The sequence below is a fragment of the Amblyomma mixtum genome, chromosome 5, assembly GCF_055824585.1.
Source record: "Amblyomma mixtum isolate Tamu chromosome 5, ASM5582458v1, whole genome shotgun sequence".
Taxonomy (NCBI): Eukaryota; Metazoa; Arthropoda; class Arachnida; order Ixodida; family Ixodidae; genus Amblyomma; species Amblyomma mixtum.
Genome location: NC_143016.1, coordinates 135,998,695 through 136,022,597, shown reverse-complemented (window position 1 = coordinate 136,022,597; position 23,903 = coordinate 135,998,695). Strand labels below are relative to the sequence as shown.

The window sequence follows — 23,903 nt, the reverse complement described above, 5'->3', positions numbered from 1 at the left end:
AGTTTTTCATTCGTGAATGATGTAGGAGCGGCCTTATGCCCGGTGGCTCTGTAATGTGACGAAGGAATGGACTTGAAGGCTGGCACGCACAAGTGCTAGGTTATAATAAAAGTCGCTGTTGAATGTCCAGAAGCACAGTGACGGAGGGAATGACCGCACCAAACGTGCTCATTGTGTCAGTGCACAGTGCCACTAAGTAAGATGTGTACTGACACCCGAGGAAGTCACGCATCCCACGTCAGGAACGATTAGCTCGTATCCAATGGCTGGGAGATGTAACCGGTACCGGTACGCGCTAAGTTAAAAGTACCTGATTTCCGAAGACACCGAACCCCATGAATTTGAAATGAGCGAGCAGGGGAGCTGAGGTGATGATATCAACAGCCTTGTCGATTTCGTTAAGTGGCCTGGTATGGCTTATCACACTGAGTTAGTACGCATCACTTCTGGTTTGAACGACATACCGCTGCATGGGGTACATCTTGAAAGATAGGGTAATAAGAGTGAAAAGGTAAAACCATGCATCTTATAGCAAGCAGCTTCTGTTATCTGTCTGCTCCCGGAATAGCCTGGCGTACAAGTAAATCTGCTCCTAAGTTCGGGGTAGAGGCCCATACACTTGCGTGGTCTTCGTCAACTGTATCCTGAACGTATTTTCTTTTACCCGGCAGAGAAAAGTTGCGAATCGCATTGTATTTCACCTGCATGATTCTGTTTTTGTCTGGAACTAGGCACGCTGATTCTGCCCTGTTATAGCCGGGAAGTGGATTTCTGAGGCGGCTAGAAAGTTCCGATGATTTTGACTTCTTCCGTTCTTGTATACTGAGTGAATTTATTCAACATTAAATGATTTCTATTTAAGATCTCTTGGAGATACGATGGTGTAGTTTCTGCAGGTAGATCGTTCCGTAGAGAGGAAATTTGGCGAATTATTAACTAGCATTAACTATTGATGTTTATATCTTATTTCAAGGTGAAATATACTTTGAAATTGAAGGCTGTCAACATCGAAGGTGACCTCAGTTTTTAACTTTTCTTTATCGTCAATAGAGTTCGAAGTATCAAACTTTAAAAATACGAATTTAAAAGCTTGTTCAAGTAACCTTTCTGCGTTCCACCTTTATATAATTGTGTCGCTCATAATTTTAACGCCGAAAATTCTGATGTCATTGGTGTGTTTTATGACGCAGACGTTGTTAAAATGAATTTCAGTGACTATTCTACCTACCGCGGCACTGTTTTAAAAATTTGCAGCATTGGAAGGTCTACTAAACGAGCTTTTAAATGCGTATTCTTTATCAAATATTTCTAACCACATATACGATAAGAAAAAACAAAGATCTAGTCGACCGATGATGTTTACAGCCTTTAATTTCGTAATATGAAGTTGCACCCTAAAATCTATCAAAAATAAAAAGATTGCACGGTATTTTTTTGAATAATCGTCAAATTAGTAAGGTCCATTATGCACGTAACATCCTCCTTGCAGTAAAATTCACCTCCAAAGACCTACTAACGTACATCTCGCGGTTTTTAAAATAAATATACCAAACGCTAAAAAAATTGAGTCTATAGTTGAGTCTGACGTTGTTTCACGCAACTTGAGCCAAGGTTTAAAAACAAGCGGTACACCAAGTTGATCAAACGTCACATACTTTCTCCTCAAGTGGCGCTCGTCAATTTTTTAAGCTACACTTAATTACATCAATATCTAACATTACTAATGAAACAAAAATACTACTATTTCAGGACCGATACTGTAAGGGATCGGTAGTGTACGCGGGGTCATCGGAACGCGGCTGGGGCGCTCAAAGCGAAGCGTCTCCTTTCTGGGAACGCGGCCGCTCGCGAATGCGCCGTGAAATACGGATATCTTCCCCCCCGCGGTACCGATTCGCGTACGTGCTGGCACGAACGTGTATTTGTGTTTGTTTTTACTTTTATTTTGCAATGGAAAGGGCGTTTTGCCATACGGAAGCTGGAGGGCTGGTCATGCTCTCGGTAAACCAATCATGTGAGTAGTGTAACATGATTGGAAGCTACCAAATGTGGGCCGGGCCTTTAGGGCTTTAAAACCGGGTCCCGGAGCCGGAAGCGAGGTTCTGCGCTAAGGTCAGATGCTATGCATCTTCGGCTATGCCGAGTAGGGGCCTCCTCTACTATTAGCCAGTTCCACCTTTTTGTTGTTGTGTATCTCTTTGCTGTTTAATTTGTCTCTAGTGCCTGAACTTGTATGCAATGTAAATAGCTGTACATAAACTTTAAGTATTCGCCTTACCTCTGCATCTCAACTCCTCACAAGACCGTCTCTGACGGGGCACCCCTGGTGCGAAGATAACGTTTCAGTCTTCGAGTTAAACCAACCGTCTCAGGCGGGGCACCCCTGGTGCAAGGAAGATAGAGAACCTTAACTTTACTGGTGCAGTCGACAGGATCCTGCGGCCATTAGAAGACGGCGCAGGAAGAAGACTGAAGGCAGGAAAAAAGGCGACGACAAGGCAACAGGTCAGCGTTCGAGAACGGACCTGCAGGGAGGGACAGCGGCAAGGACCACGGCAGTAGTCCAGCGACGCGAGACTGCGTCCGGTCAAGGAAAGCAGCGCATCGAGAACTCGACGATCACCGGCGGGTCGCAGCAAGTGACGACAGCGGGCACAGGACCAGCGGCGTGCGACAGCTCATCGCAGCGTGCGCTGAAAGTGGCGGTGGACTCCGACGCCAAGGAGATGGCAATGCGGATCGACGCATCGAAACTGTGAGTTTCCTTCGTCGCATTGTTCACGTCCCTGTGCATGTGTTCGAGCCGGTAGGACGGTTGAGGGTTACAGACGGCGGTATGGAGAGTTATCCATGCCGGCCCTCACTCGATCTGAGGTACCGAGTGGAATTGGCGAAGGCGGGCTTAGCTTATTTTCAGGCTGAGCTTGCAAAACTGAATGGAGGAAAGGCGCCGCTGTGCGAAGAAAAACCTCAGAATGTTAAGTGCGTCTTGGAGGTATTAGAAAGCGCCAGCAGCTAGGGCTGGAGCTCGCTGAGCTCAAGGAGTCTAGGAGGGCTAGTCAACCAGCCAAGGGGAACTGCTCCGAGTGCAGACAGCCTGCGCTGGAAGGCGGAGGCTTGTGCTCGTCAAGCACAGGTGAAGGAAGCAGCAGCCAGGCGGCTGTAAACAAGCAGCCGATATGCAAGAACGCCTCTTCGCTTGGAAAGGCGACGAAAAGCGCAGGAAGTGAAAATAAGATCCCTGAAGGGCGCGCAAATGTGACAGCTCCTCCGCCATCGCGAGTGGCTAGCAGCGAAAAGGAACAACCAAATTCCGATGTTCCGGGGGCAATCGAGACCAAGCTGTCCGATAGCAATCAGGGCAGCGATATAATTCCTGCAGGCTCTATGCATGAGAGTGTGACCTCCGACACGGAGCTAGTGTCTGGAGGAAGTCTAACGTTGCCGCAACGGCAGACGGTGTCGGGCAGGTGGCAGGAAGTGCCTCGTAGCGTTAGTGATGGCAGGAGCGTTCCATCCGAGCAAGAGAACGGAGGTGGGCCTGTTGCGTCTCCCGGGCGGAGCGCCGCGCAATTGTCGAACGCACCCGACGGGCGTCCGACCAGATCCTTCGAGGAAAATGAAATGCGTGGCGACTTGCCACAAGGAAAATTCGGGTCGAGTGACTGCGAGGGAGCTCATGTAGCCTCGGTGCTAAACGATGCCACGAAGCCGGCAAGTGCCTATCAAGCAGGCAACGGCAACGTCAGTGTTTGCCCGAGCAGGAACAGGGCAAATGGCTCGAAGAGAGGCAAAGTAGAGAGAGGCAGTTGCATGGCTTTCACGCTGAAAGTCGACGCGAGGAACAGTATGTTCCGTGCTAGAGGTCGGCATATCAAGTGTAGCAAGACTGACCGTACTGGTATATTTGGACGGGCCAGGGGCTATGCTCTTTACGCAGCACGCGTGTCGTACTGGCGCGCCGGAGAGACAGTGCTCTCAAGTGCGTCGCATGGTCAGAGATTTTCACCTATCGATGACCAGGACGTTTTTGATCCTGGAGGGCACCATCTTTTCAGTTCACGCCCCGTTGTGACGCCAGCCTAAAGAGTGAGTTACCGTTTAGGCGTTAATTGTGTTGACTGACAACACATGGTGGCTCGAATGCACACAGGGACACTGGGTGCGACTAAGGAGGCTCACGTGGACATTGGGCGAGTGCTGTGAACGCTCCAGTCGCGAGTGTCTGTGTCTATGTGTGCTCATTCGCGAGCAGGACGACGGTGTGCACGCAGGTGAACTGGGTACAGCCTATCAACTTGTACTCCGTTTTACGGCGCACAGCGAGCATGCCACCGTGTATATTTGTGCAATTTGCTTATGTTGTGTTGGTGCCCGTGTGCATTTTGCTTTTGGTTTTGTTGGTGCAACTGGTCGCAGCGCGACAGCTTGGACTTCGGTCAATGCGCTGGATTTAAAGGGGTGAAACGCGCATTTGAATCCACCCGAAGGGTGGTTTCGTGTCAGACACCGATCCCTTTTGTTTGTAATTCTAGGAGTGCCATTTGGGCCCTTTGTAGAATCTTGGGAAGGGCGTGTAAGGGATCGGTAGTGTACGCGGGGTCATCGGAACGCGGCTGGGGCGCTCAAAGCGAAGCGTCTCCTTTCTGGGAACGCGGCCGCTCGCGAATGCGCCGTGAAATACGGGTGTCCCCCCGCCCCGCGGTACCGATTCGCGTACGTGCTGGCACGAACGTGTATTTGTGTTTGTTTTTACTTTTATTTTGCAATGGTAAGGGCGTTTTTCCCTACTGAAGCTGGAGGGCTGGTCATGCTCTCGGTGTACCAATCATGTGAGCAGTGTAGCATGATTGGAAGCTACCCAAAGTGGGCCGGGCGTTTAGGGCTTTAAAACCGGGTCCCGGAGCCGGAAGCGAGGTTCTGCGCTAAGGTCAGATGCTATGCATCTTCGGCTATGCCGGGTAGGAGCCTTCTCTAGTATTAGCCAGTTCCATCTTTTTGTTGTTGTGTATCTCTTTGCTGTTTAATTTGTCTCTAGCGCCTGAACTTGTATGCAATGTAAATAGCTGTACATAAACTTCAAGTATTCGCCTTACCTCTGCGTCTCAACTCCTCACAAGACCGTCTCTGACGGGGCACCCCTGGTGCGAAGATAAAGTTTCAGTCTTCGAGTTAAACCAACCGTCTCTGGCGGGGCACCCCTGGTGCGAGGACGGAAGATAGAGAACCTGTGAAATTTACTGATACCCTTAATTTTTTACACGCCGAGGGGGTTGAGGAACACCTGATTTAGACCCTTGTAGCGACGTAAATATCCTACGTGGTCCTTTCTGACCCGCCGCGGTGGCTCACTGTTGCGCTCGGCTGCTCACCCGAAAGACGCGTGTTCGATGCCTGCCGCGCGGCCGAATTTCGATGCAGACAAAATTTTAGAGGCCCGTGTGCTGTGCGATGTCAGTGCACGTCAAAGAACCCCAGGTGGTCGAAATTTCCGGAGCCCTTCATTACACCGTCCCTCATAGCCTGAGTCGCCTTGGGACGCTAAACCCCAATAAACCAAACCTTTTTTCTTGCCACTTAAAGAATGTCCGCTATATACGAAAGAAACGACGTAATTGCGCTTTTGCGCTACCCCGTATTCTAACGCTCCCAAGCGCGTTTGAACAAAGTGCGTGCGCTCACTGTCTCTGACCTAGCGGGCGACTCCTCTGAGCGCATAGTCTTGATAGATTTCTACAAACCAGTCCGGGACATGGAAAGGGAACCGTGATCTGAGATAAATCGGGGGCAGGCCACCGAAAGACAATTAAGACACACGTTTTCTGTGCGATGTCAGTGCACGTTAATGATCCCCAGGTGGTCGAAATTAATCCGGAGACCTCCACTACGCCACCTCTTTCTCTCTTTCTTCTTTCACTCCTACCTTCCTCCCTTCCCTTACGGCGCGGTTCAGGTGTCCGCCGAGATATGCGAGACAGATACTGCGCCATTTCCTTTCCCCACAAACCGATTTAATTTAATTTAATACACGTTTTATTGGGCCATTGCAACGTCGAAACAGGAAACGGAAGGGAAACAATCGTTGTCGCTTAGCTCTAGATAGCCTCCGTTTCCTTTATTTGTACAATTGCGCAGCACGATGAAATGAGCGACACACGCTCACTTGCAAAAAGGTGAGCGGGCACTTTCGTTTCTTCAAAAGACAGCGGCAGTTGCTGCAATATGCTAGTGCATAAGGGCAGTCAGGTGTTTTGTATTTTCAGATTTGTCGAGCTTTCATTCAATCTTCATTCATTCATTCTTGCCAAACACATCTAATGACTGGAACCACCTTCCCGCAGAGATCGCATCTATATCAGATTACACACTTTTCAGGCATACATTTCCAATAATTTTTGTAATCTCACCTAAGAGCTTATTAATGCCTTTTTTCCTTTCCTTGTTTTCTTGTTATTGTTATTTATGATTAGTTTTGCGTTTCTATTTACTTTTCTAGTGCAATTATATTCGTTTTCTCGCTTTTTAACCTTTCACGCTATATGATATATTGCCGCGAGTCTTTGCAGCGTTTGTTTGTTGTGTTTATTTGTTCATGCTTCAAAGCTGCCGGCACGCCGCTTTATCGCTTCGTTTGTGACGCAAGACGCGCCTAGAATTATCTCGATGGATCGCATCCGGACGGAACCGGCTCTAGTTTGTGCCAGAATGTTCTAGTAACTTCTAAAGCTTTATCTCGAAGATTCGCTATCGGCTTTAAAAAGAGCACGGCCGACAGCGGAGGGCATTCTGTTCGACGACCGCCGAGCACGCTTGTAGCTACGTCGCCGCCGAGTGATTCAGTTATTTGCGGGCGCAAGTCAGCCCGAATAAAGAGTTTCGTTTCGAAGACATTCTCGGTATGTTCCTGTTCGCCGGACTGCAGTCACCACTACGTGACAATATTTCGTATTTGGTACTACATACCGGCCGCTGTCATGTTCTGTTTTTGCTTTTTGTAACGCACTCCCCTCTAGAATGCTTCGGCGATTAAGGGCATGCGAAATAAATAAATAAATAAATAAATAAATGCTAGTAGAAGGGGCCACACAATAAAAAATTCAGGGCGAAGTTTGACTGTCTAAAGTGCATCGATGCGGAAGCGTTTGCAGCACCACTTTGACTGCCTTTGTGGCACTGGTGACGTCACCAGTGTATGACATCACACATAATTAATTACTATAGACTAAGCGTGCTGTAGCGCTGCCAAGGAGTCCACGGAACGCCACCACCAGTTCGGCGCGATGGCTTACCCTTTGAACGCGACGCGTTTTTTCGGCAAGGAAATGGCGCAGTAATTCTCTGTCTTCTCAGTGGGCACCTGAACCGCACCGTAAAGGAAGGGAGGAAGTGGGAGTGCAAGAAGAAATCGAAAGAGGGGCCGTAATGAAGAAAATGAAAATTGTATTTGAGGAAATGAAATTACGCAGTAACTGTCTCACATATCTCGATGGACACCCGTCATCCATTTGTAGAGGAAGGCAGCAAGTGGGAGTTAAAGCATGAAGAAAAAGAGGGGCCGTAATGAAGAAAATCTAAGGAGAGGGCTGAGTCGGAATGGCTGGTTCATGTTCACTGGTACGGCAAAACAGCGCTGACGGACGGGACTGATTCAGCACTTGTGTCAGTCTCATCTTCTTCCGTCCCGTGCGTCAGCGCTGTTTTGCCGTACCAAGAAAATCTATTTGAGGAAAGGAAATTACGCAGTAACTGTCTCACATATCTCGGTGGACACCCGTAGAAAGCGTGACACCTCTGCTGACAAGCTTCTGATGACAGCCTTCTGTCGACAAGGATGAGGCATTAAAGGCTTTGGCCTCTATAGTAGCCACCGAGAACCGGTTCAGATGCTTCGGAAGCTTTAAGGAGGTGTGAGACTATGAAAAGTAGTTTCACAAGTTGGCTGTAGAGCAGCTGTAATAAAAGCTATGCCTATAAAATTTGAAGGAGTCTTAAAGGAAGGAATCTTGCGTTCGAGCTCAAAACAAGTTAAGTTTGAAGTTTTGTTTATAACTTCTATTTTTGTTTTTATTTTATTTTTTTCACAAATGTACGTCTTTCTTAACATCTACCCGCCGCAGTGGTGCACTTTCGTACGAAAGTATCAACCGACACTTTCCACAACTGGAACTAAACTTATTTATGCGCTTTAAGTTTGTTACTTTTTGAAGCGAAAGCTTCACTGCGGTACCTCGGGCTTAAGCCGCGGACCGAGGAAATTTGACATTCAGCTGAGTTAGAGGTAAAGCCATGAAGAAAAACTGAATCAATACCAATGACTAGGTGCAAAACCCCGCTGCTACGCGAACAGATCTCCTTTAAGGGCCGCTCAGAGCGACCCCTAGGCAATCGCCGCATTTTTTTTATTGCATGTAAAAACTGTGTTGTGCCACATCATCTATTTGTATTGCTGGGACTATTAAGTCTCTGCAAGAGCCGCATGATGGACCACCACGCCGAATCACCACGCTCGTCGAAATCTTTTTTTCCTGAACAATGCGCTTTTGTGCGGGGAGTATATGCTGCCCTGCAAGAGCCGCCTAGCTGGCTCCCGTATCTGGGTGCATGTGTTTGCCTCCCAGACTTTTGATGTTTCGGAAGGTGCGGTCATACAGGGGTGGGTATGGTGGCCTGCTGTTCTGTGGCGTAAGCGTGCTTAGACTTTTCTTTTCGGCACTAGGCTATCGCCGCTGCCAACACGCCTCGTGTTGAGCTGCACCACACTCTCCCGCTGCAAATTGGTTTGGGTTAGGTTTGGTTTATGGGGTTTAACGTCCCAAAGCGACTAAGGCTATGAGAGACGCCGTAGTGGAGGGCTCCGGAAATTTCGACCACCTGGGGTTCTTTAACGTGCACTGACATCGCACAGTACACAGGCCTCAAGAGTTTCTCCTCCAAAGAAATTCAACCGCCGCGCCCGGGATCGAACCCGCGTCTTTCGGGTCAGCAGCCGAGCACCATAATAACTGAGCCACGGCGGCGGCGCTGCGAATTGGAGAGCGTCGTCTTCTTCGACCTCAATCTGCTCCGTCCCGCGGCGCTGCCTCCCCACCGTCGTCTTCTACGTAGCACAAATCCGTACTTTTGCTCCGATTCGAATGCGGCAAACATTTTATGTAGTTTTTTTTATTTTTGTCGATGCAATAAAATTGCCATATATGTATGGTTTTTTTGTAAGAAAAATAAAAATGCCCTCACGCTATCTCTTCTATTTCCAGTTATGAAAGTTTCATTTATTAACCTATGTGAAATATTTTGTTTGCTTCTGCCCTCCACTCATAGAGAAAGAGGTACACAAACATTCAAAAATGTTGTTTTGAGAAAAACGCCAGTAAAGTCTCTGAAAATCATTTTTTTCATCGAAACTTTCCTTCACAGAAGGGCTACAAGAGGAGCCTTAGCGGCTGAAAAATGTATTGCGAACAAGGCCCAATTGAGAAAAACGCCAGTAAAGTCTCTGAAAACCATTTTTTTCATCGAAACTTTCCTTCACAGAAGGGCTACAAGAGGAGCCTTAGCGGCTGAAAAATGTATTGCGAACAAGGCCCAATTGGAAACCAATTGGTGTACTGTGCGATGTCAGTGCACGTTAAAGAACCCCAGGTGGTCGAAATTTCCGGCCCAATTGGAAACCGATACCAAAACCTGGGTGCCGGATCAAAAGCTCATGAGCATTGACTTATTGCAAGTACACGAAACGAAGAGACCACGCTGTTGTTGTTCTAGAGGACAACAACAACAACAACAACAACGCTGAGGTGTACTCGCTTTTCTGGTTGACTTGACGAATAAAAAGGACATAAAATATTTTTAAAACGCGAATACTCAAGTGCAACATATTTTCTTACAGGTAAAGAAATTCTCTATCAGATGAAAGCAAAATCTAAGAATATAACTTTTTTACAAAGCAAAGTCTCATCTCATCTGAAGGAAGCGTAGTTGCCATCAAGTAGATATTAAAAAATTGCATAATACATAGTAGGAAATTAAGCAATGGAGAATTTGTTTAACTTTGTAAGGAATACTACATGATGGTTCAGGAGAGGAAATATTATGACTGTAAGAACTAACCCTCGCCAAAACGAAGAAAATTGCGCAAAGAAAAACGACGTTTCGGAACCTGTTGACGCATGAAATGAAAACACGGGTCGACCGTATTTATACGTCCGATGGTCGCCGTAATGAGCACGAGTGTGTTCGTGGAAGGGCCTATGTGTCCGATTAAGCGTGTGCGATGTTGACCGGATCTGAAATGACGCTAGGAATAGGCGCAGTGGTAATAATTTCTCAGTGGCAATGATTGTGGTTTTGTCCCAGGCAAATTCGTGTTCTACGTTGTGACGCCACAGCGCGGTGGAGCCGCCGAGCATCAGAACAGCATTGTTTTGATGCTCCTTTAGCCGCCTGCTATAGTTCCTTGATTCGCCGGTGTAGGCTGCGTCACAGTTTTGACAAGGCATTGTGTAAGCTACCCAAGGGTATCCATCTTGAGTGTTCTAACTTATTTTTGATGTTCACATGTTGCTGCCTAAGCTTGCTTGTAGGAATGTGGCATATCTGAAGTTTGTAGTCGTTAAGGATTCTTTCCAGCATTTACTTACATCAACTGTGTATGGAACGGCCGCCCGCATCCGCTGTTCCTTCACTGCATTGGGAGTTTTCGAAGAACGGCGTTGCTCAGCATTGACAAATAGGTTGGGCGAGCCACTTTTTGCGAGTTCTTCATTCATTATATTTTCTTCCGTCCCTTCACCCCGATTGGTACCAGCAAATGCGGTGCGCGCGTGTGAAAAGTGCTGAGGCCACAGCGCAGCTGTACCCAACCGGATGGCCTACGCCGTTCCCCCAACCCTCCCACAGAAATAAAGAAGTTTATTCGTGAAAACTTCATAAACAATGCAAAAACAAAATACAAAAACAATGAAAGAACAATGGCAGAACAATGGATTTTGGCAGCAGCGAAGGCAGCGAAAGCAAGACGCTATAAGCTTGCTCTGTGCTGTTACAGGATACCAGCCACTGATACCAACCAACGAGGACCGAGGGAAAAGCCAGGCAGCGGTGACTAAGCACCAAGCCCTCGACATCCCGCCAGGACGTCACGCCCGCCAGAGGGAAGCCAGTTTTTGGACGCCTACAAAAGCAGCGGCTCATCCAGTGGATCGTCATTTGGCAGCAGCGAAGGCAGCGGAAGCAAGACGCTATAAGCTCGCTCTGTGCTGTTACAGGTTAGGTTCCTTTACTTTGTAATTTGCCGTTTTTAGACAAATCATTCTTATCGCTGCCTCTGCTGCTGCCATACCACTGTTTGTTTGCTTGTTGTAAACCTTCTTTTCACTTGTGTGCAAGCGCTAATAATGTCTGATACAGCCGAGGAGCTTAGAAAGGAAATCCGGGACCTTAAAGCTAATATGGAACGTGAATTTCGCAAGGAAATCAGAGTATTTCAAAAAAGTATAGATTTCTTTAATGAGGAGCTCGAAGAAACGAAAAACAAACAAGCTCAGCAGGAAAGAGAAAACCAAGCTTTAAGGGAAGCCAATGAAAAGCTTACTGAGGAGTGTGATCTTCTGAGACAACAAGGTTGCCAGTTTGAGCAGAGAATTACAGCTGGAGAGCAGTATTCACGCAGGTGCAACCTAGAAATCAAGGGAATGCCTCAGCTGAAGAGTGAAAACCTTCCTAAAACCCTCGAGCGAGTTGGGGAACTACTGAGCACGCCCATTACTGAAGGCGACATCGAAGTATGTCATCGGGTTCCTACGAAAAACAAAAACGAGCCATCTAACATAGTTGTTCAATTTAAGAGCAGCTCAAGACGTGACGAGGTGCTCCAGAAAGCAAAGAAAACGCGTATATCAACGGAAGACTTTGGTGTCACGCCTAAGAAGCCTGTGTTCGTGAATGAGCACCTGTGCCCTGCTGTGAAACAGTTGCTCGGAGCTGCGGTTGCGAAAAAGAAATCCGCAAACTGGAGTTACGTCTGGACGAGCGGTGAAAAAATACTGGCCAAGAAAACAGACACATCATCTGTACTCTACATTCGTACCGTTCACGATATTGAGAAGATGACGTAAAAAGCGTCTTTTCATTTGCTGGTACTCCTTTCACACTAATAATGGCCGTTTCTCCGAGTGACGTCAATGACAAAGTCAAGTCTTGTAGAAATTTTAGTCTTAGTTGTTTTCACTTAAACATACGTTCTGCCAGACACAAAGATGATGCTCTGCCAGTACTGTTGGACGAGTTCGACTTCGAATTTGATTTAATAACGCTGACAGAAACATGGTACACGTCTGGCACGGAAATCTATAAGCGTCAAGGCTACCGCAGCTTCTTTTTAAACAGATCAAATCGACATGGGGGAGGCGTTGCAATTTTAGCAAAGAATGAAATAGAGTGTAAAATTCTTCCGGAATTTTCTGTTATTTCTCAGGACTTTGAATGTCTATCTTTAATATCTGGCAATTACATTTTCTGTGTGATGTACCGTCCGCCTGATGGCAGTCTGAACTCTTTTATTGCTCACCTTGACAGTCTCTTGAACCATGTCAATGAGGCAAGATGCAAGTTACTACTCGGAGGCGATATTAACATTGATCTGTTGAAAGCTAGCTCCGAGAAAGCATTGCTCTTGTCTAATGTAGTATCAAATGGCCATACCGTTATCGCAGACACGCCCACTAGGGTTACTGCGTACGCAGCAACGCTCATTGATATCTTTATCACTAATACAGATACAGATGATGCGTTATCAGGCGCGCTGTGCTCAGACATAAGTGATCATTTTCCCATATTTTTTCTTTCGAAAGCTGCTGTCAAACCAAAGCGTCAGAGCATAGAAACGTCATATCAGAACATCACACCGAGAAACTTGGATGCCTTTCATAGTAGCATCATGAACGAACAGTGGAATGCAGTTAAACGCTGCGATTCTGCTGATGCTGCCTACGAAGTGTTTATTTGTATATTCAAGCGCATTTACCATGAGAATTTTCCTAAAGAACGCTTAAACAAAAAGTGCACTAAAGGCCGTAAGCCATGGATCAGCCACGAATCTCTGAAACGAATACAGCATAAAGTCACACTATACAAAAAATTTTTGAAAACCAAGTCGATTGCAGACCTGACTAAATACAAGCAGTACCGCAATAAGTTAAACTCATTTTTGAGGAGTGAGAAAAGTAAGTATCTACATAACGAGTTTAGTAGTCATTGCTGCAAGGGAACGGCTGATGTTTGGAGGAAACTTAACGGATTGTTGAATCGTTCACAAGCGTCTTTGGGCGTTAATGATCTTATTCTGAAAGGCCGTCATATACATGGTAGAGACTTGGCTGAAAAATTCAACAAATTCTTTAAGGACGTTGCCAGTCAGGCGCAGCACGCCTTAACCACAGCATGCGACATTAAGAGAAGTAGTCACGCCATATATTTAGAACCTACCGATGAATTTGAAGTGCGTGATATATATCCATCTTTAAACAATACCAAAGCACGGGATATCGATGACAATCAAATAGAACCGCTAAAATATGTGCTCGATGTCATTGCCCCGCTGCTTGCTCATATCTACAACCTTGCGTTATCAACGGGTTGCTTCCCTAAGCTGATGCAAGTTTCCAAAGTTATAGTTTTATTTAAAAGTGGCGACAGAAATGATTTACGAAATTACACGCCCATTTCTATTTTGCCCATTTTTTCGAAAGGTCTGGAAAAAATAATTTATAAAAGAGTATCGAATTTTTGTCAGAAGTTTCATGTTATCAGCCCGTCACAGCATGGATTCCTCCACGGCAAGTCCACTGAAACGGCCCTGCTGACGCAGAAGGATATTATTCTCAAAGCCTTTGAACTTAAGCTATTTTGCATACGGATTTACGTTGATTTTTCAAAGGCTTTTGACCGCCTCGATCACAAAACTCTGTTTAAAAAGCTGGAATTGTACGGAGTTCGTGGGACATCCTTACTTCTGCTTAAGACCTATCTGCAGCATCGTGTCCAGTGCGTTAGCATTGGAAACGCTACATCCTCCTTGGAGGATATTTCTACAGGTGTACCCCAAGGAAGTATTCTGGGGCCTCTGCTTTTCATTTTGTATATTAATGGCATTACTTCCATAAGCAATGACCCTAAATATGTTATCTATGCAGACGATACTACGTTATTATTTCAAGGTAGTGACATGCAGTCTTTGGTGCACACAGTTAATGACACCCTGTTAGCATTAAATAAATGGAGTGAACTAAACTCACTGCTTATTAATACCTCAAAAACAAAAGCTGTCTGTTTTCATCCACGGCAACGTGTGATGCCAACAAACTATGAATGGAAATTGCCGAATAACATTTGTTGACACAATAAAAACTTTAGGTGTTTACTTTAACGCAAACATGTCATGGGATGCCCACTTTGAACATGTTGAAGTATAACTTTCAAAAAGTGCCAGGATACTCGCTAGGTTTCGCTATTTTCTTCCCATTTCTGTTAAGATTTTGATCTATAACGCTTTGTTTCTTTCTTATCTTAATTACTGTTTTTTGGTATGGGGAAATTCTACTCAGAAGAATGTTAGCAGAGTATACCTTTTGCAAAAAAGGTCAATCCGTTATATTCCAAACATAAACTATTATTCTCATACTAAAGGACTATTTAAACGTTACAATATTGTTCCTGCACATAATTTATATGACTACTGTTTATGTGTTAAGTACAAGAAATGTGTCAATAATAACCAGCACGTGTTTCTGCAGCTAGCTGATCTTAAGGCCAATATACCAACTTACACACTTCGGCACCAAGAATTCTGGCACGTTCCAAGTTCTAGAACTCAATTTGGTTGCCAGACGTTGCGTTCTACTATGCCTTGACTTCTAAATACCTTTTGCACCAGCAACACACAATTGGAAAAATGCAGCTTGCGTTCCATCAAAACCAGGTTCCTCTTATAACTTGTGAATGTAAACGAATTGTGGAAGAGTGATCTGTACCATGTGTATATTTTTGTTTTTGTTTTCTTAATAGTTTTTTCATCTACAAACTAACAGAGTATGAATTGATATGTGATTACTTTGTGTGCTTTTTCGCTGTATGCCATGTACAGGGGGGCGCCGGCGCATTTCAAGCGAAATTTTTTCGCTTTTTCCCGGTGCCCACCCACATCTTTTTGGTGTAAATAAAAATGAATGAATGAATGAATGAATGAATGAATGAATGAATGAATGAATGAATGAATGAATGAATGAATGAATGAATGAATGAATGAAAACCAAAACATTGACCGCGACCTCCACTATCTTTTGGACATTCTCAATAGCCGCGTGTCAGATGAGGTCATCAGGGCGCAGTTCTGACTGCAGAACAGCACACGTCCGCTTGTGCTGGGTTAGTCGGCTCCAGAACTACCTGCACTGACTAGGAAGTGGTACAGTGGGGGCACTGCACTCATCTAATCTTCGTTCCTCAAAGACATCGATCTTGGCTTCTTTTATTTTCCTAGGCTCCTCGTATACTTAACATTCCACATGGCGAGAGCCTGGGTGCTGCTTCCCTTAACATCCTTTGTGTATCTACCACAAGGAACACATGGTTTCTTATGACTGGTTCCGCTACACGCTGTTTTCTGTTTGTCTTCATAGCGTTATGTAAATTTGCGTGCCTCTGACAGACACTACAAGGAAAGGAATTATCATACAATCACTTAATAAGCTTGAGTCACTGGATAATCTTGAGAAATGCATCCCTTGAGAAATGCAGACTAGTGATAAAACGGGTATTTTTCTTACGGTGCTATTTCCATAACGCGTTTAGGATTTGCGTTAATGCTTGCGCACCAACAAACTAAAACTGTTACTAACAAAATTTCGAACTAATTTTGGTGTGTCCTTTCAGATAAAAAAAGGCGAACAATTATTCCGCAAAGGAAAGATATATTTATTTTGAAGAGATAAAGAAAACATGGGACAGTATACCGCTGAAGCCAGCGAGCAGTTTTAAACAATATCAATTATTGTAGGGTGAGTGCACGCCAAGTCCATGGCTTCGGTGATGCGAGTGATGCGGAACCCTGACTCGCACATGTTAACAAGGACCCGAAGGTGTTCGAGGGCATATGGATTTTTGGAAAGTCGGAAGCAGTTTTCGTTGAAGTGTTTCACAGCCTTCTCGTAACAGCCGAAGTTCCGAAGTGGAAGCTTGCTGCGTAGAACTGAGGTGGCGCTGTCGGAGTTTCCATCAGAAACAAAGCTGACAATTTCACTCACTTTCTCGGTAAGGAACAATCTGTTCCTGATGGCTCGCTGCAGTTGAATCATCAGGGAGTGCTTCGTAGCGCTGTCGGTTGCCTTCTCCAGCTTCTTCCTGAGAATAGCGAGGGGGACGTCACGGCTGGAGACTGGGTCACGTGGGGCCTGGGGGTACTCAATGGGTACGGCATCCTTATCGCCCTGAAATTCGCTCAGTGGAAGTTTCCCCAAGTTCAAGTCGCCGTATTCCATGACGTGGCTTAGGGGGGTCTCCTTGTTCACAAGCTTGTACTGGTCGATGAGCGTCTCTTTGTGGAGGTCCTCCTTGTCAGAATCCTCCATCCAGTTCACACTGTAATAGTCACCCAAATAGGTGTAACGCTTGTCGTCCCAGTAGCACGCGTAGGAGGACTCGTGGGGATTCGCAGCCGTCGTGGCGTACACGTTCACGTTCTCCGGGAGCAGGCCGTCGAACATTGAGCCTGATTCGCAGGCGTCTATGTAGATGACCATCTTGGCGAACTTGTTCTCTTCGTGCATTTCCTTGATTACATTTATGAATGGTTGGGCATGCAACTCGTCGTTGGGAAATGCGAGCAGACCTGGCGCCCCATGGTCTACAAAGTTGACGAAGATGTGGTCGTTGGGACCGCTGGCGATCACTTTGCCGCTGCCGCCGCTGACCTTTTTGCCCTGCAGAATATCAAGGAAATTTTGGGGGCTTACCAGGTCTCCGGTGTAGTCCTTGGGGACTCCGGGGTATACATTTTTTCCGCCGGGGTGGTTGATAATCACTCCAGGTGTAGGGTTCGCGGTGTCGTTTGCGATGTCATCGTACATCATCACCACAATGCGCTCATCTGGGATACCGTGGTTGTGGAGCACGTGGTAGGCGTGACAGATGTCTGCTTGGTGCCTGTAGTTGGCATAGCCATTTGAGCCTGCGACAAGAAGTGCCCAGATCTTTGGTTCAGCGGTTTTACCTTTTTTAAAATCATTGTCCTTCTCTGGTGCGGCGGCTGCGACTATAATGAAGGCAAACAAGGGCAGGAGAACCGACCGGGAAGGCGCCATGCTTGGTGTGCACTGACAGAGGGAGCCTCGGGTGCAGCGTTTATAAATGCCAGCGCAGGCTTCGAACTGTCTATAGAGCGTTAGGATTGGCAGCAGACGTGTGTAGCAACATTGTGTTTATTCAGACATTGGCCAGGAGCGATAGTATTTCGGATATAAGCAGAGATAACATTATACCTGTGCTCCGTGCTTGAGGGGCAGGTGAACTGTGCAGCAACGTGATGTTTTGCAAGAGGAAAGAGACGACCTTTTATATCTGCAGAGATTAGTTTTTCCTCCCTTGGCCTGATCTTTGAGCAGTCGGTCTATCGGTCTTGCGTTGCGGTCTTTTTCTGGGGATATTTAATAACTGTAAGTGAATAATGGACCATCTTCACCGAATACTTTCTCTGCCCTACTGTCTATCAAGTGACACGAATGACTTTCTTAGTGTTTAGTCACTGCTCTGCTCCTATTTGCTTATATTTTCCCTCAGTGCATTCAGACACAGCATAAGTAGTGCACAATAAAAAAGAAGTCGTGATACACTTTTGGGAGGTGCCCAAAGTATTTATGATAACTTCCCGGTATTCAGAATTGTGCATGGTTTCTGTTGTATCAAACGGCGGCGATCCCAGCGGACAGCTGTTCTGCGTACGTATCTCCAAATTAGACACTACCACAGGAAGGGCATGGCGTCAGTGCGCACAGAAATATGTCACATTAGTGCATGTTTCCTGCAAAACAGATTAAAGCAGCGCAACGGAACGAGGACAAGAAGAAGAAGCACGAAACACAGGACGGGCGCCGTTCGTATTTCGTCTTCTTCTGCTCGTTCCGTTGCGCTGTGTTAATCTCTTTTGTAGAAAGTATGAACTAAGTAGCGCACACCAGAACCTTCTTAGAGCAGCGTATACTTCTCGGTAAAAAAAGAGGCCCGTGTGCTGTGCGATGTCAGTGCATGTTAAAGAACCCCAGGTGGTCGAAATTTCCGGAGCCCTCCACTACTCGTCTCTCATAGCCTGAGTCGCTTTGGGACGTTAAAACCCCAATAAACTTCTCGGTAAAAATATAGCGGCTAGTAGTATAGTTAGTGACGCGTGAAGCTGCTCATCCCTATGTCGCAGCGCCGATCCGTTCCACGAACAGCCCATTTAAATGGAGGCGAAACAAAAAACGCACCTATGCTGTGCAATGTCGGTGCACGTTAATTGACTGAGTCCATCGATATTAATTCGGAAACGACTACTAGGACGTCCCTCATAGCCTATTTGTTGCTTAGGTTCGTTTACCTCACAAGCCTAAGGTTACCTAGAACTTACTGCGGCCGTCAGCGATCTTATGAAACGGCCATAATCAAAACATAAAGGTACTCACATCATCCCACTGGTGCGATGACCCAAAGCAGAGAATAGCAAGACTGTTTTGAGCAGCTTATGGAGATGTCGGGAACAGGAAAATTTTATCCCGTGCTGTTCCTAGGCGCGCAAGTCTCACAGCCATTTATGACAACCGTGTCTGGATACGGGACGAAGACGTGAGGAACTACCGACCGTGATTTTCTGGCGCTTCTTTTACCTTCCGAAAATTGCGGTCATGGAGGAAAAAAAACTGAGGAGGGAGCGTCCGGCGACAACCTTGAAGCCTCGTCTTAACAAGTACAGATATAGCAAAAAAAAAGAGAGTGTGTCCCCCCGTGATCGCACCACGTGATAGCGTGCGGTAAAGTCTAGCCCCGCTGCGCGCGCGCATGCGCCGATTAGCGCGGCAGACTAATTGTAGATCAACTTCCTTGCTGTAGACGCCCGCGCCGCGGGTCGCGCATACGCGCGCACTAATACATACCGGAATCAAAACATAAAGGACCGGCTCGGAGAGCGAAAAACTGAGGGAGAAAACGACTTCAAAACATTCGGCTTGCGAACGCTGGCCGCGTGACGTCATGCTCCCTCCTTAGTTTTTTTTCCTCCATGATTGCGGTGCCTTTCTTTGGGAGACTAATCATTGCATGCGGCGGACGATGCGTGGGCGGAGCCGGAAGCGAGTCTGAGCCGTCTGATGACAAAAGGAAGTACCTTGTGCGGCTGACGTAAACAATGCGGGATATGATGCGAGCTTAGGGGCTGAGGTCTGGCGGTAAGAAGGTTTTAACGGAACAATGGCTGTTCGAGCTGGCACGTTGACAACCTCCCGTGGTCACCTCTGGCACCCGCGTCACGGACAGTCGTGCGCGGGTGACCCAGCTATTACGGCTTGAGGCTGTTAAGTGCGCTGCGTGCGGCCACAACCGTTCTTTCAGGCGTATCCAATTGTTTTTAGCTTTTTAATTTGTGTCATTTTTCAAGAAATAAATGCCGTAGTTTCGCAGGTGTATTGTCTTTACGCCACCTAGTAACCGCCTCCATCCGACACAGGATCCAGCCCAACACCATTAATATCTTGAGCAGCACACCGCTCACAAATCTTAAATTGCACGATGCTGTAGTTTAAAAATTGAACAATTCAAAAAGATCACAATTTTGATAAATCGGGGAGGGAAAAAAATCTGTGATAAAAACTGCGCATGCAGTTATCGCTGCGCAAATTGGAGGAGGCAAACAGCCAGGTTCCTGTAGATAACAGTTCGTGTTTTACAGAACAATTTTGTTTTACTGAATATATACTCAGGACTCTACACCCAGGGGAATACCCAGGACAGGCATTTTTTAAATTAACAATGAGATAGTTTAGGAATTTGTAAAGGAATTTGCGTGCTAGAACACCCCGACTACAGAAAGTTCTAATTTCTTTTAATATGCGGGGGTTGGTTTCTGTAGGAAGCCCCACAACAATTCTAGAAGCCCTTAATTTATCCGTTCACACTGAGGCACAGCGCACCTCTTTCAGTGCTGCGGCTGTTTACTATTCTGGATTGCTAAGGTCTGCGCTGGCGTGAAAGTTGCCTGCTGCGGGTCCGTGTCTTGGAATCAAATGTTTTCCTTTCAACACAAAACATTTTTTTTTAAATTGTTGATGCTAGGAAGTTAACACGCAGCTCTAATCGGCAGCAATTCGTTGTTCACACCCCCCACGTAACCGCTAGTTGCTCTTAGAGCAAAAGCTACGTCATCGATGATTAGTTTTACACAAGAACATTGCCATCTGCATGCGACGTTCAGGCTTTCGAGTCGGCCCGACGACGGTTCTTGTAATGAAAGAATCGACACTTTTTGGAAACAACCATGCACAACGCAAGCGAGGAGTGACAATCATGTGATCGAGGTGCAAATGTACTCCATAGAAAATAGTTGAGTGCGATCACGTGGCAGTGTTTCATTTGGAAATTGCGAAAACCCCTCGTGACATTGGTGGTGGAAGGTGATAAGAGAGACAATAGCCAATTCAGCGTTCTCAACAGCGTTCCTAAGTTATCGGGAACTCGCAACGGTGCTGAAATACTCCTGCCCTCGGATTGTGTTTTCGCGGGGGTATCACTCAGACCTAATCATTAAAGCTGTTGAAAGCCTGGCATGATCAGTCAGCCACCGCTCACATGATCTGTAATCACTCTGAGCGGAAGACAGCTTGCGCTATCGAATCTGTATGCTTCTACAGTTCACGTGAAAAAGCGAGAACCGCAGCGGCTATCAATTTCATTGCAACTGCTATATTTTCAGAGATATTGTATTACGTATCTGAGTTGAAATCAGTCCCGTACCACATGCTTATTTTTCTCCGGCTTGAAGTGGAAACTTAATATACGTACACGTACGCGCCGGGTATTACGTACACGCCGCGTATTTTTCTGGGCTATCAATTTTGTATCAGTGGACATGAGGCGTGTGGTCGCCTTTGATGGAGGTCATGAAAGTGTTCATCCGAAGGAAAAGAAAAAAACAGCTTTGGGAAAACTTTTGTGCAGAGCGAATTTCCGAGGCACACCAAATGCATAAGAATAAACTTTATTGAGTGGGGTAGTGAAGTAAGATACGCTGCGTTCTTTCGGCGCAGGTAATCTGAAATGACAATTAAAACACGTTCCGCACTTCTCTTCAGCGTTTCTTGGCTGCCTTGCCTGTATGCACGCATGCTAGCAAGTTTACCCCCAAGATTTTGTGCTTGTATGGTTCTTCTCATTGTTGTTTTATTGTTTCCCTCACTACGCACAGTGCGCCAGTTGAGCAAGAAGTTGTGGGGTTTAAAACTGGGGGAGATATATACGTTCTCCCCGTTTAAGCGCGGCTGACTCAGTTCAAAACCGCGCGGACCCCACCCCGTGGTCGCGTACGCTACTGAGCGCACGCCGACCACGGCGGGCCTTGCTCTACGGGAACAAAGGAACGACACACTGGCTGACACAAACAAGGCATTTATTGCTATAGCAACAATAACGCCAGCTAGCAACAAAATACACTGAGGAATCTAGGATGTCCGACTCACCAGCACGGCTACGAGCGAACGTCCGCCCACGGTAGGGCAAAGGGATAAACTCCGAGGCCCGACGGAACGAGCTGAGGGGAAGACGTTTCCACACGAGGACGCCCGCGGCCAAGAGCGGAGCTTTGCGCGTGAACGTCCAACACGCTTCCCGATGCCGAGCAGAAGAGACCTAGCCTTCCCCCGCGCGCGAGCGGCCAAACACGCCATCCGTGGCGCTGCTGTCGCTGCGACGCGAGCGCCCTCCCCTGTTAGCTAGAGTAACCAAACTAAAGGGAGTGCTTTTCGGGGGCAGCTAACAACAGTGGGGTGCAGTGCGGGAAAGTGAACGCAGGGGACGAAGGCGTCCCCACAAAGTCAAAGCCCTTCTTTTGCTGTTTATAGATATGCGTTATTTCTTCTAGCCCGTTTAGATTTACCTCCCCAAACATCCTGAGACCCATGCTGGCAGGTTTACCGCCGAACGCGGCACAGGTGGTAGGTGCTTTCGAACGGACCACAAGCATCTGGTGCTTGTAGATTATCGTGCTGAGCACGGAGGTCTCCGCTTGCACGCGTTTTACTGAACTGCGCAGTCCACTGGTAAAGTGTATGAGAGAGAGCGAAATACGAAGGAAGGAAGGGAAAACTTTATTTACACCAATGGTTTTTCCTGCGGTTTGGGGGCATCTTCAGAGACGTCTTGGTTCTACCCCCAGGAGCCTTCTCTGTCGAAGTCGTCCGCCTCTAATCAGTGATCGGTTGCCCTCAGTCCAGGGCTCCGCTGGCCACTGCCGCCCTTTGAGCTCGCTGTACCAGACCTTGTTGGTCTTCGCAGCGGTCGCTGGACAGCAGAGTCTCCCACTGCTCCGCACATGGGTTTTGTATTTTAGGCACCACGTCTATGTTTTGGCAGGCCCATGCGATGTGGTATAGTGTAGGTTTTTCGTCGCACCAGGGACATTTGTTCGTGTATATCGCAGGGTGCATTTTGTTTAGTATAAGTAGGTTTGGGAAAGAGCCTGTTTGTAATTGTCTCCAAGTGACAGCTTCCTCTCTGCTGAGGGATTTGTGCGGTGGGGGATATCGCATTCTTCTGCCTCTATAGTTTTGTAGTATGGCCGAGTATTCCCTGGGTGCTGGCGCGAGTTCCGCGGTCTCGTCGGAAGCTCGGAAAGTAATGTATCCTCGAGCTATCCTGTCGGCCTCTCGGTTCCCTGCCACCCCCGTGTGCCCCGGTACCCACACAATTTTGTGTCGGATCTTGTCGTTTTCTTCTTCCCGGTTTTTAATTCTGTCACTCGCTGCGAGGAGTATACGGAGCGCGTGACGACCTATCCTACCATTCATGTAATTTCGGCAGGCTGTTTGAGAGTCCGTAAGTATTGCTAGTGACCGCCCGGTTCTATAGCCCTCCGCCACCGCTAGAGCAGCGGCTACTTCCTCGGACTCTGCAGCTGTGCAGCCTCGGAGAGACGCGCTGGTCATTTCGCGTAAAGACGAATCGACCACCGCCGCTACAGCGATTTTGGTATCTCCTCCTCTCCAAGACGCGTCTGTATACACGGTCGTGGCTTGAGGAGCGTATGTTTTCTCGATGAATTCGGCCCTCGCTTCTCTTCTGCCTCGATGGAGGTTGGGATCCATGTTTTTTGGTATTTGCGCTACCTTGAGGGTCTTGCGAAGCTCGTCGGGGATCGTTGCCGTCCTCGACATTTCTCGCATCTGCTCGCGGTATCCGAGCCTCTGCAGGAGCGCTCTTCCTGTCGTTGTTTGCAACAGCCTGAGTTTTTGCGACTCAAGCTGCGCCTCTCGTAGCTCCTCAAAGGTGTTGTGTAATCCCAGGGCCATGAGTTTTTCTGTAGACGTGTTGCGTGGTAGTCGGAGCGCTGTCTTATACGCTTTGAGTAGCAGGGCATCCGCTTGTTGTATTTCATTTTTGTTGAGGCACTGGTAGGGTAGGCTGTACGTGATTCGACTAACTACTAGGCTTCTGACTAGTTTTAGTGTGTCTTCTTCACGCATGCCATGACGCCTGTTGGTGATGCGGGTGATCATGCGTGCGACTTGTAGCGTTGTTGCTTTCAGTAGGGTAAAAGTGTGAGTACTGCGCTGGTTGGATTGAACCCACATGCCCAAAATTCTTATTGTTGTCTTTTCGGGTATGGGCGTAGA

General features: G+C 47.0%; 1 protein-coding gene and 1 pseudogene across 1 annotated transcript in view; one reads left to right on the top strand and one right to left on the bottom strand.

Annotated features, from left to right (window-relative positions):
• Positions 1-23,903, top strand: part of LOC149343865 (uncharacterized) — a 93,833-nt gene that overhangs the window by 18,403 nt on the left and 51,527 nt on the right. Inside the window, exon 2 of the mRNA XM_089546091.1 lies at positions 11,045-11,264. The gene's annotated coding sequence lies outside the window, so the exon portion shown is untranslated. The remainder of the gene's footprint in view (positions 1-11,044; positions 11,265-23,903) is intronic.
• LOC149343866 (legumain pseudogene) lies at positions 15,945-17,384 on the bottom strand (annotated as a pseudogene).